Source organism: Pan paniscus, chromosome 1, assembly GCF_029289425.2.
Source record: "Pan paniscus chromosome 1, NHGRI_mPanPan1-v2.0_pri, whole genome shotgun sequence".
In the NCBI taxonomy this organism is placed as follows: domain Eukaryota; kingdom Metazoa; phylum Chordata; class Mammalia; order Primates; family Hominidae; genus Pan; species Pan paniscus.
In genome coordinates, this window is record NC_073249.2 from 137,242,234 (window position 1) to 137,255,690 (window position 13,457).

At 40.4% G+C, this 13,457-nt stretch overlaps 1 non-coding gene across 1 annotated transcript; it reads left to right on the forward strand.

Annotated features, from left to right (window-relative positions):
- Window positions 1-11,899: 11,899 nt before the first annotated feature.
- Window positions 11,900-12,006, forward strand: LOC112438699 (small nucleolar RNA U13). Its single transcript, XR_003027076.1, has one exon. It is a non-coding gene; the product is annotated as a small nucleolar RNA U13 (small nucleolar RNA).
- Window positions 12,007-13,457: the final 1,451 nt, after the last annotated feature.

Here is a 13,457-nt window from a genome sequence, read left to right on the forward strand (position 1 = left end):
TTGGGAGGCTGAGGTGGCTGGATCACGAGGTCAAGAGATCACGACCATCCTGGCCACCATAGGGAAACCCTGTCTGTACTAAAAATACAAAAATTAGCTGGGCATGGTGGCGCATGCCTGTAGTTCCAGCTACTTGGGAGGCTGAGGCAGGAGAATTGCTTGAACCCAGGAGGCGGAGGTTGCAGTGAGCTGAGATTGCGCCATTGCACTCTAGCCTGGTGAGAGAGTGAGACTCTGTCTCAAAAAAAAAAAAAAGAAAAGAAAAATTAATGCTTCTTAAAGAAGAAAATATCTTTCTACTCAGTGAGGAAAACATGATATATATGCTTATAGAGTATAACTTTTGGCTCTTGAATACTATACATTTTTCTTTGTCATACTTTTGTTAACTTATTACAGTATCTTGAAAACTTTTGAAATAGCATACGTTGCTCAAGTATGTTTTTCCATTTGGAAAGTCTTAGTGCTTTTTCTACTGCACTTTTACTTAGTGATTCATTTTCCATCTTGTCTCAGGACCCAAGAAGAATTGAACCAAACATGCAACCGCCCGCCCCCATCTTTACTGTTTTTCATCCTATTTTTGGTGGGCCATTTTATAAATTTAATTTTGAATATTAGTCTAATCTTCTAAGGTGTGATAATCTTGTCCAGAATTGCCTGATCTTCCCACTCACTCTTGCAGCCCAGGGGCTAATCATCTCCCTACTCCATTGACCTAGAGTGATGATTGATATTTCTAGCCACCTCGGTCTCCACCTATATGATTTTTAAAAATCTAATTTGCTTCAGATAGCCTGTGTGACAGGGATCATTTCCACAACTTCAATTCTTTACTGAGGGAATAGTCAGTGAACAGACTGAAGCCCAATGCTATCACTTTGTGCCTTCCCAATTTCACTTCTGAGTCTGCGTCAAAACAACATACACTTGAACTTGTATTTTTTTAAAAAATCTGCTTTTGTGCTCATAATCCTTTTCAATCTCTTTTCCTGGTATCTAAAATATCTTAGCAACAACTCTCATCTTTGAGCAACCATCAGGGTATAGTTTCAAATACTACAGCAATCAAAGCATCCTACTTCATTACTTGCTGATTTTTTCCAGGCAATCTATATTTATTTTGTGAATATAACATCAATATAGAAGCACATGATTTACTACCCTTCTCTCTAGTCCTCAAGAAAACTCTTTCTGCGACAAGCAAATTTCCAAGACTCTGTGACTTCTTCTTTTTTTTTTTGAGACAGAGTTTTGCTCTTGTGGCCCAGGCTGGAGTGCAATGGCGCGATCTCGGCTCACTGCAACTTCCACCTCCCGGGTTCAAGCAATTCTCCAGCCTCAGCCTCCTGAGTAGCTGGGATTACAGGTGTCTGCCACCATGCCTGGCTAACTTTTTATTTTTAGTAGAGACAGGGTTTCACCACGTTGGCCAGGCTGATCTTGAACTCCTGACCTCAGGTGATCCACCAGGCTCAGCCTCCCAAAGTGCTGGGATTACAGGTGTAAGCCACCATGCCCGGCCGAATCTGTGACTGTTAAAGAGCCTGTGTTTGCTGCTGATTGATTAAACTCAGTTATCATTTGAAAAGTTCCCAAAGAAGCCAGACTATATTCTGATGAGAAAAATCACTATGATGATATACTAACATGAACTCTGTGAACCTCACCATTAGCCAGAGATTAAAAAATATTTTAAATTGAGGTATAATATATAAACAGCAAAGTGTACAAATCCTGTGTAAACTTGATGAATTTACACACACACACACACACACACCCCCATGTAGCCACTGCCTAGATCAAGATATATTTCCAACAGCTCAGAAGGCTTCTTTGTCTCTCTTATGTCTCTTCTCAACATCCCACTTCATGTAACCACAGACCTGACTTCTATAACCATAGATTTGTGTTGCCTGCTCTCTAACTTAATACTAAAAGGAAACATAATATATGTACAGTTTTGTGTCTGGCCTCCTTTCTTATCAGTATGTCAATGAGATTCATCCATGTTTGTACTTAACGTAGGGCTGCATTCTTTTTTATTACTGCCTTGTTCCACTGTTTCAATATTCCACAGTTTATTCATCTATTCTATTACCGGTGAACATTTGGGTTGTTTACAATTTTGGGCTATTGTAAATAAAACTATTTAGTCTGAGATTTTCACATATAAAAGAGCTATACACAAATTCTGCTGTTTGGACAATCCTTTATGTGGTGTTAGACACAGAGTAGGAAATTAAATCAAGGCTGGGCGCAGTGGCTCATGCCTGTAATCCCAGAACTTTGGGAGGCCAAGGCAGACAGATCACGAGGTCAGGAGATTGAGACCATCCTGGCCAACAACCGTGTCTCTACTAAAAATACAAAAATTAGCTGGGTGTGGTGGCGTGTGCCTGTAATCCCAGCTACTTGGGAGGCTGAGGCAGAAGCATCACTTGAACCCGGGAGGTGGAGGTTGCAGTGAGCCGAGATTGCACCACTGCACCCCAGCCTGGTGACAGGGCGAGACTCAGTCTCAAAAAAAAAAAAAAAAAAGTATTCTGTGAATCAAAGGATACAACTTTTCTTGTGTGTATCAAAGGATACTTTAAAAGCAAAAATACAACCTACTAGGTGGCGGGAAATATTTGCAAAGCACATATCTGATAAAGTATTAATATCTGGAATATATGAAGAACACCTAAAACTCAAAAATATAACTAAAAACACATGAAAAAATGCTCACCATCACTGGTCATCAGAGAAATGCAAATCAAAACCACAATGAGATACCATCTCACACCAGTTAGAATGGCAATCATTAAAAAGTCAGGAAACAACAAGTGCTGGAGAGGATGTGGAGAAATAGGAACACTTTTACACTGTTGGTGGGACTGTAAACTAGTTCAACAATTGTGGAAGTCAGTGTGGTGATTCCTCAAGGATCTAGAACTAGAAATACCATTTGACCCAGCCATCCCATTACTGGGTATATACCCAAAGGACTATAAATCATGCTGCTATAAAGACACATGCACACGTACGTTTATTGTGGCACTATTCACAATAGCAAAGACTTGGAACCAACCCAAATGTCCAACAATGATAGACTGGGTTAAGAAAATGTGGCACATATACACCATGGAATACTATGCAGCCATAAAAAATGATGAGTTCGTGTCCTTTGTAGGGACATGGAGGAAATTGGAAATCATCATTCTCAGTAAACTATCGCAAGAACAAAAAACCAAACACCACATATTCTCACTCATAGGTGGGAATTGAACAATGAGAACACATGGACACAGGAAGGGGAACATCACACTCCGGGGACTGTTGTGGGTTGGGGGGAGGGGGGAGGGATAGCATTAGGAGAGATACCTAATGCTAAATGACGAGTTAATGGGTGCAGCACACCAGCATGGCACATATATACGTATGTAACTAACCTGCACATTGTGCACATGTACCCTAAAACTTAAAGTATAATAAAATAAAATAAAATAAAATAAATGGGCAAAAGACTTGAATAGAAATTTCTCCAAAGAAGATATACAAATGGTCCATAAACCCATAAAAAGATGTTTAGTATCATGAGTCATTAGGGAAATGCAAATCAAAATCACAATGAGTACCACCTTACACCAGCTAGCATGGCTATAATTAAAAGACAAAACAAGATGGAAAATAACAAGTGTTGGTGAGCATGTGTAGAAATTGGAATCTTGCACATTACTGGTGAGAATGTAAAGTGGTACAGACACTGTGGGAAACAATTTCACAATTTCTTAGAAGGTTAAACATAAAACTACCATAAGACCCAGTCGTTCTACTTCAGGTATATACCCAAAAGAATCAAAAGCAGAAATCTCTCTACAGAAATCTATCATCTATCTATCTATCTATCTATCTATCTATCTATCTATCTATCTATCATCTATCTATCTATCTATATCTATCTGAAACTTCAACAGAAATTTATCTATCAGAAATTTCAACAGAAATTTATTATCTATCTATCATCTATCTATCTATCTATCTATCTATCTATCATCTATCTATCTATCTATCTTTTTAAATTTAGAGCTTGGAGAGGTAAAGAACAGATGTTTGCACACCAAATTTTATAGCAGCATTACTCACAAATGCCAAAAGGTATAAACAACCCAAGTGTCCATTAACAGATGAATGGATAAACAAAATGTGGTTTGTGTACACACACACACACACACACACACACTAGTATTATTCAGCCATAAGAAGGAATACAATTTTGATATATGCTACAACATGGGTGAAACTTGAAAGTGTGTTTGGGAAACAAGTCAGACACAGAAGAACGTATATTGTATGATTTCACGTATATGAAGTACCTAGAACAGGCAAATTCATAGAGACAGGAAGTGGAATAGTGGTTACCAGGGGTTGGGGGTAGGAGGATGGAGGAGTTATTATTTAATGTGTAGTTTTTGCGGGGCTGATGAAAAACTTTTAAGTTTAGATAGTGGTGATGGTTATACAACACTGTGGATGTATCTATTGCCACTTAACTGCACACTTAAGAGTGGCTAAAATGATAAATACTATGCATATTTTTCCACAACAAAAGACCAACTATAGGTATAAAACAGTAGTTTTTCAGTATTCATTCATTCAACACATGCTTATTGGATGCTAGCTGAAAACAAGACCCTGTGTTAGGCACTGATGGAAAGAAAGATAAATCAGACATACTGTTTTTGTTTCCTATTGCTGCTGTAAAAAAGTACCAGAATCTTATGGGCTTAATACAACACAAATTTATTATCTTACAGTTCTATGGGTGAGAAGTTCAAAATGGGTCTCACTGGGCTAAAATAAAGATATGGCAGGGCTAGATTCCTTCTAGGGGCTCTGTGGGAGCATCTGTTTCCAGGCCTTTTCCAGCTTTGGGGGGCTGCCCCTGTTCCTTGGCTCATGGTCCCCCACCATCCTCATGGAGCAACAATTGCATCATTTCAACCCTGCTTCCATGATTGCATCTCCTCTGGCTCAGATTGTCCTGCCTTCTTTCACTTATAAGGACCCTTGTAATTACCTTGGGCCCTCCTAGATGATCTAGGATAATCTCTCCATCTCTACAGAAGATTAGCAACTTTCCTTTTATCTGCAGCTTTAATTCCTCCTTTCCACGTAACCTAACATATTCACAGATTCCAAGGATTAGGACATTGTTGTCTTTGGGGGCCATTACCCTGCTTACCACACAGATCTTTCTGATTTTGAAGATCAGTAGGAGAGATACGACAAAAGGTCATGAGTGGTGCTGCTGCTGTGCTCTGAGATTTCAGGGTGAGAAATATTATTCCAGCTGAGAGAATCAAGAAACTTTTCTCAGAGACTATATAGACTATATAGAAACCAGTCAAGAAATATATACAAGGGTACCCACTACATCAAGGACTTTCTGAATGTTTTGTGGCATATGTGAGCTACATGTCACATTCAGTGGCAGGCAGGATCATTAGAAAGCAGCAGATTAGCCAGGCATGGTGGCTCACGCCTGTAATCCTAGCACTTTGGGAGGTCAAGGCAGGCAGATCGCCTGACCTCAGGAGTTTGAGACCACCCTGGGCAACATGGTAAAACCCTGTCTCTACTAAAATACAAAAAATCAGCCGGGTGTGGTGGCACACACCTGTAGTCCCAGCTACTTGGGAGGCTGAGGCATGGAGAATCACTTGAGCCAAGGAGGCGGAGGTTGCAGTGAGCAGAGATCATGCCACTGCACTCCAGCTTGGGCTACAGAGTGATTGATACTTCATCTAAAAAAAAAGAAAGAAAGAAAGAAAGAAAGAAAGCAGCAGCAGATTAGTCAATGCCAGAGAGTGATCTACAGTGGCTGCACAGTGGCATAATTCCATGGGTCGGTTTAGGGATAGGACAGCCATGCTGTTGTTGCTTGACAGGCAAGGGTGCCAGGACCACTATTTCCTGGTATCATACACAGGAGAACCTTACATACATGGTACCTGCTGGCAAACCAGAAATCCAGAGAAATGTGAATTCTGGCACTAGCATTGAAAGTGTAATCTACCTACAAATGGCAGCCTGGCCTTGTGCTTCTCTTACACATGAAGTGGTTACAATTCAGATTGCTTACCAGTGCTTGCATTTGTACTGCATTATCCAGCAGTGACCTCACCAGCATTTTCATGTAGACGGCTGCTGATAAACAGCAGTAAGATGTATCTTCCAATGTAAGTTTTTTGTATGACGCCTTGATACCCTGAATAGCACCAGAAAGCACTTTCACCCCACAGAAGATGGACTGGGAAATACTGCACTCCAGGTGCAGGAGCAGTGCATCTGCACCTCTAATCCATGGCATCAGGAAACAGCTCCACTAAGCATCCAAGACATCCAGCAGTGGCCACTACCATTTCCCTCCCCAACTGGCATGATTTGGTTTTGTCATCCATGTTAGTAATTGAATAAGTATGTGCTTAATAAATGTTTAATAAATGCATAAAATAGGAATAAACCAATAACTTCAAATATCTAAAATTCTTAACCTATGCCAACATTGTGGTTCTGAGGGATCATACCTACCTGATTATATGCATTTCTTTGCAATAATGGCCTCATAATCTGCACACTTCTTTGCTTAGCCAATTACATACGTTTGCTCTCAGCCTATGTCAACTCTAACTAGAAAAACACACTTATGGATGTTAGAAAAAATCTTTTTAAGGGTGATTTTATATGAACAAGAAATATATTTCATTAGAATGTGGGCCTTGGTTAAAGGAAAACATTGCAGACCCATACAAACCCTGCTTGTCTCTTATCTCTATGGATGTATCTAAGTCACAGGTGGAGCTGGTTTCCTAGAGCCCAGGAGTATTTCTTTCTCTCCTTCTCTACTCACTGACATCAAGAACTAATAAAACCTTTTTCAGTTGTGTGACTCCAGGTCCACAAGGCCCAAACTATTTCACTTAGTATTTTCCCTGAGAGAATGTCCAGGAAAATTTCTAGTAGACTTCTGGACATTGGTCAAAGATGTCACCCCAGACCCACGATTCCCTTATAAATGGTACACATTCAAGAATATGTAAAAGTCCTTAAGAAATTAGGTTACCCTATTTTTGGTAAGCCTTGCATAACATTTTCTGACTCTCTCTCTTCCTTCCTTCTTTCCATATATTTATTAATTCAACAAATACCATTGAGCATCTATGATATGCAAGTTGCTGATGAGGAACTGAGGATTCAGCTGAGAATATTAAGAAGGTCTTTGCCTCCATGGGGTTTACATTCCAGTGAGAAGGTCAGGTAATGAACAAGTAGACAAATTAATTACTTCAGCCTATAAGCACCAAGAAGATACTACACAGAGTGCTGTGATAGAGAATAACATAGGGAAAGCATGTTATTTTCATGCACTGAAATACATATACCTGGACAACTATCTGCAGGTGTGTGAATAACACTGAGCTAGTCTTTTGGGGGCAGCCCCAGAAGGAGAAAGCTTGGGTCAGTCTTCCTGGTGAAGGAGGAAAAAGAAAACTGAAAATGCCAGGGCAGTTTATCCTGTGAAGAATTCAGAGAGAAATGAGAATCTTTTAGGTTCTCTAAGGTCCATGAGGGCACGGACATCCGTCTTGCTCATCATGGTATGTCCAGTGCATAGCGCTGTGCTGGCACACAGAAAAAGTTCCCAAAGCAGTAACAGATGAAAAACCCAACAGATCCTGAAAAGCACACATTAATGGAATTGCTTCTTTCTTTTGTCTTAGGTAGAAGAAAATCCCACAGTATTCTGAGTGATAAGTCTTGATGCCCAGAACCCTTTCCAAACATAGCAGACTGTGATGGCTCTGGGCATGCCCTTAGTAAGGCCCTTAGTAAGGAGTGGCAACAGGCTCAGGGATGCAAGCACAATCTTCCTCACAGCGTCTTCCAGGAGGCCAAACCACCGGAGTATGCTCTTTAGAAATATCAAGACACTGGTGCTGGCTGATTGCTGATTGGGTGTTTGAGAAAGGATTATCTCTTGGGTTCAGATTGCTGTTTACCAGAAGAAAATGAATACTCTTGATCCATTCCACAAAGGGTTCATTAGGAAAATACATTACCCTATTATAGCATTTACTGTCTTGTAATTTATTTGTGCACACGTCAGTCTCTTACTCCAACAGACCATAAACTTCTTTTGTGGCAGCTTTAAAATATGATGGGCAGAAGAGATTAAGTCTTGTCTTGAAGCTGCATTTTCATAATAAGCATATGTCTTGAAATTATAGGTCTTAGATCAATAAAGACAACTTTTTTTTTTTTTTTAAGACAGGGTCTTGCTCTGTCACCCAGGCTGGAATGCAGTGGTGCAATCTTGGCTCACTACAGCCTCTGCCTCCCAGGTTCAAGCCATCCTCCCACCTCAGCTTCCAAAGTAGCTGGGACTTCAGGCGTGCACCAGCACACTAGGCTAGTTTTTATTTTTTTATAGAGGTGAAGTCTTACTATACTGTGCAGGCTGGTCTCCAACTCCTGAGCTCAAGTGATCTTCCCACCTCGGCCTCCCAAAGTGCTGGAATTACAGGTGTGAGCCACCATGCCAGGCAGCATTTTAATTTTTTCATAAGATTTCTCACTTTTTGTTTGTTATTCTCATCCTCATCATGTTACCTGGGTGGCTTTGGGGTAACTGCTGAAGATTATGGTCAGGCTACCCGCCTCTCCAGATTACTCCCCCAAGGCGAATCTCCCCCTCTCCAACCCCTTTCTTGTTGATCTTTTAAATCCCCAATGTTTAGCACTGTAGCTTAGTGATTGTTGCATTGAGTATAAACACTAATAATAAAGAAATAATTTAAAAGGCACAGAATATAGGTGTTAATCTTATCTTCTCATACTTGTATTTTGAATGTACAACAAGCTGCAACAGGATAATCACGCTTAATTCAAAAATTCAATTTTTTTTTTTTTTTTTGAGACGGAGTCTCGCTCTTGTCGCCCAGGCTGGAGTGTAGTGGCGTGATCTCAGGTCACTGCAACCTCTGCCTCCAGGGTACAAGCGATTCTCGTGCCTCAGCCTCCTGAGCAGCTGGGACTACAGGCACATACCACCATGGCCGGCTAATTTTTGTATTTTTAGTAGAGACGGAGTTTCACCATGTTGGCCAGGCTTGTCTCAAACTCCTGACCTCAAGTGATCCACACGCCTCAGCCTCCCAAAGTGCTGGAATTACAGGCGTGAGCCACCGTGCCTGGCCAAAAATTCATTTTATTTTATTTTTTTTTTTGCCATGGAAAAACACTCTTGTTTATTTGATTAAACAAAAATAAAATAAGCTGCATAGGAACAATCTTCTCTCCCAAACGGGGTCTATGGCAGCTGCAGGGGAGACACTAGGGAGGCATACTGTCCTAGAATAGCGCATTTAAAATCCACTTCATTTGTGTGAACTGGAAAGATCTCTTAAAAGTGGGCTGCAGTCAGACATTTATAACTGCTGTTCCTGTCCTCCTTCTCCCAACCAAACTGCTTTGACCCCAAAGCCTCCAAAACCTTCTGTCGAGACAAGTGCAAGAGGTGGAGACTAAAGAGCCCCTGGAGATAAATAAACTGTCATTTCACCAGGACCACTCATGAAATCCCCATAAGCTTTCCTTCCCCAGGATACAGCATTAGAGAAAGGAACTGGGCTTAAATGGTTATCGCTGGGCTGCTGCCAAGAGAGGAAATCATATTCCTGGCTTAATAAAAAAAAATAAAATGTAAGTTGAATCTAAATGAAATATAATTCAATTCCCTTTTTATGCAAGTGATTTAGATGGGCAAAGGATAGGGGCTCTGCTAAGAGCAAATTAAATGAATCCTCTGACACATCACAGTGGCTTTTAGGGCAGCACTGGGCGTGGGCTCTTGAACGGGGAGGTAAGGGCAGTCCCCCGCCCCTAAGGCACATATCAGAACACACAATGAGAGAGGGAGCTGAGGTGAGGTAAAGCCTTACCCTATTGCTATTCCTGTCTGTTGTAAACAGTGAGGAGTCACAGAAGGTTCTTGAGTAGGGGTCTTGGACATGACCAAAGTAGAACTTAGGAAGCTAACCTCATCACATCTCAATAAATACTTGTTGGGTTAATGAATGAATGATTCAGAGTAATATCAAGACAAAGACATGAATCTGGCCACTTAGGAATATGGATTTCACTAACGCCCAGTGAAAAACGATCAGAAAGTGATATCAGATCAATATCATTATTAAAGTTTTAAGTTATTTATGGCTTTCTAATAGGTTCTTCTTAATGTAACAAAAGTGTTGAACAAATGTGACACGTGGAATGTGATAAAAACACAACTTGATTTTTGTTCTTATTGATCCTATAAAGTTTATTTTGTATGGTAATCTTTTCCTGCCTTGGATGAATACAGTTCACCCCAAGGTAATTTACAGTCTGTCCTGTGGTCATTTTAAGTCACAAACACAGCCCAATACACACATTAGAATACTGAGCCCTGGAAAAATCTAAAACCTTGAATTTTATTTAATGTTGAATTGTATCCCATTCTTGGGCAGCCCCAGTATGAGCTGGCTGCCTGCAGTGAGAGAGGAAGGCTTGATCCTTCATTTCTCCTTTCCTGCTCCTCTTCCTCATTAGGCTTGCCCCTAGGTTTGGGACATAAAGAGAGGAATCAAAAATAGTAGAAGGGAATTTTCTTACTCAGCTCTATCTGCCATAATTTGGCTTTGTGCTGAGTGTGGCTGACGTTTAAAGCTGATATTCTCTTGAGCACTCTTTTGGGGGGTACCCCCTCTGTGGGATCTCTGGAGCTGTGTTGATGCCCCTTCTGCTGACAGCTCCCCACATTAGAGGATCCACCCCCACACACTATGAAGTCCCATTGCCCCTTCTAGGAGGTCCTCTCTGATAGAGCCTAACACAGCCTCAGGATTGCTGGTCCTCTATCCTGTCCTGCACTGGGGTAACATGCCGTGTCCTTCCACGGCAGGGGCTTGGGGTTGTGGGAATTTCCCAGGTGTAGCAGCTACTTGCTTTGGCTTCATCATCCTCAACACAACTGGCCAGCTTCTCTCTTACTCTGCACATTTTCTGGGGCAGAAATCAGCCCTCAGCTCACTGTCTTTCAAACTTCAGGTGACACATATTAGACTCTCAGAACGGCCGTGTTGAAGGCCCTTAAAACCTGAGGGAGGTTCAGGTGTCCCCTCACCCCTTATTTCCTCTTGAGATACAGGACTTCAGGCTTACAGCAAAAACTTTTCCAAAAAATCCTTCTCACTAGAATCTTTCTTCTTTATTCTTACTCTCCAAAAAATCTTTTCTATTCTTGAAGAGAGAAAGAAGCCCTTGGATAAATGACCTTAAAATTTGCAACCAAACCCAAACATCAGGGTTTGTTTTGTTTTAGATTACTCTTATGGTGTTCTGTCCCATGCGCACATTGGTACCTGAGAGCCACAATGTCAGTCCCTCTGGACTGACGCTTCTGAGGTGAGAAGCGTTCTATTTTAACACTAGGTTATGTTCACTTAACAAACCATGTAGGGCATTCAATAAAGTAGCTTCAATTCTTCTCAGTTAATATTCTTGCCCTCTTAAAGCCTGACGTTGAAAGTACTTCCAAAATAACCAAACTGGTAAATATCATTTGGAACCTTCACTGATTGTGACTGTTGCCTGATCACCAGGGGTAGTTATGCGTTGTGTAGGAGCTTACACAATTTGGCAGAGGCTTTCTTTAAGAAAAAGAACGCAAAGTTAGGAATAAAAAATTGGTTGTAGAAAATAGAAAAAATAAATAGAAAAAATTAAAACAAAAACAAAGATAAAAAATTGGGTATGTAAACAACTATTTACTTGGAATGAGAAAAATCCACAAATTACAAATTTTAAAATGCTGATCCTTTTGTAGTTCATAAATGTGATGATTGGGTTCTCATATGTGAGGTGTGTGAGACGTGCTTCCTTCAAACCCTGTTACAACATCCGCACATACCCTGTCTGTCATGAAAGAAAAAAAATTAAAAAAGAATAAAATGTTGACAAATATACCACAAACATCAAAAGTCCAGGACAAATTATGCAATTCTTTTATTAATGAATTACCTTATATATACCTTTATAATTCTTTTGAATTTTAATATAATCAATAATTCTGAATAAATACACAAAGCTACATGAAATTAAGGTATATAGAAGAGTAAGTAAAATAGATTTTAAACATCATTGCATTAAGCTACTTACTTGTCATTATTCTTATACTATGTACATGGACTTATTTTATAAATATGTGTGGTGATTTTATCATTGGAATGTTTCTTTAGGTTGTTGTGATTCATTGATGAATACTTTTTCATTCTCTTTTGTCTAAAGCTGCTCTTTGTCTTTAGGATGCGATGTGATCCAACATGTTGGGATGCATAAAATACATGACTAAACAAACAGGCACAGTCATTGTGAACCTGGCACTGGTCTGTGTCCTACAATCACAGGATTTCTGATAAATTCTATTTTGTGTGATTTACCTCAAAAAATAAAAAATATTGGGTTTATAATTGCATACACTGCTTATCATGTATATTCTCAACAGGACAGAACTTCCATTTTGATCAGGTGTCTTTGAGAATTAAATCCTCTGCTCAGACTTTTACATAACTGAAGATTGGCAGAATTTTCCACAGGCTAGCTTCTGGGTTCGTACTTTTGAAAACTTTGTCTACGTGATTACCTACAGACTTCCAATGCCAAGTGCAATAGGTTACATTCAAATCACAATATGACCTCTAGCATTGCACCTGTCTGTCAGATATTGGCTGAGCAGCAAAGGAGCATTGGAAATATTGCTGGAAGCCATTCCTGCACCATGATAGCTAACAATAACTTAGATATGGAAGTGAACCACATAAAAATAATCTTCTTAACCCAAACTCTATGCCTTTTCAAGTCAGCTTCCCCTTAGCTGAATCCAATCACCCCTTGCCTCTTTAAGATCACCCTTGGCCAGGCGCAGTGGCTCATGCCTGTAATCCCAACACTTTGGAGGGCCAAGGCAGGCGGATCACCTGAGGTCAGGAGTTTGAGAACAGCATGGCCAACATGGGGAAACCCCATTTCTACTAAAAATATAGCAACAAAAAAAATTAACTGGGTGTGGTGGTGCATGCCTGTAATTCCAGCTACTTGGGAGGCTGAAGCAGGAGAATCACTTGAACCCTGGAGGCGGAGGTTGCCGTGAGCTGAGATCATGCCACTGCATGCCAGCTTGGGTGACAGAGCGAGACTCCGTCTCCAAAACAAACAAACAAAAAGACCACCCTACAGAAGAGCAAGTGTAACAGAGGGTAAGCTGGAGAGGAAAGAGACAGAGGTCTTAACCGATTGTAGTTAACATAGCTCACAAGTTTTACAAAAGCTTATGACTATGGGAACACATTGCTCGGGCCCCAAGCATGAAAAGG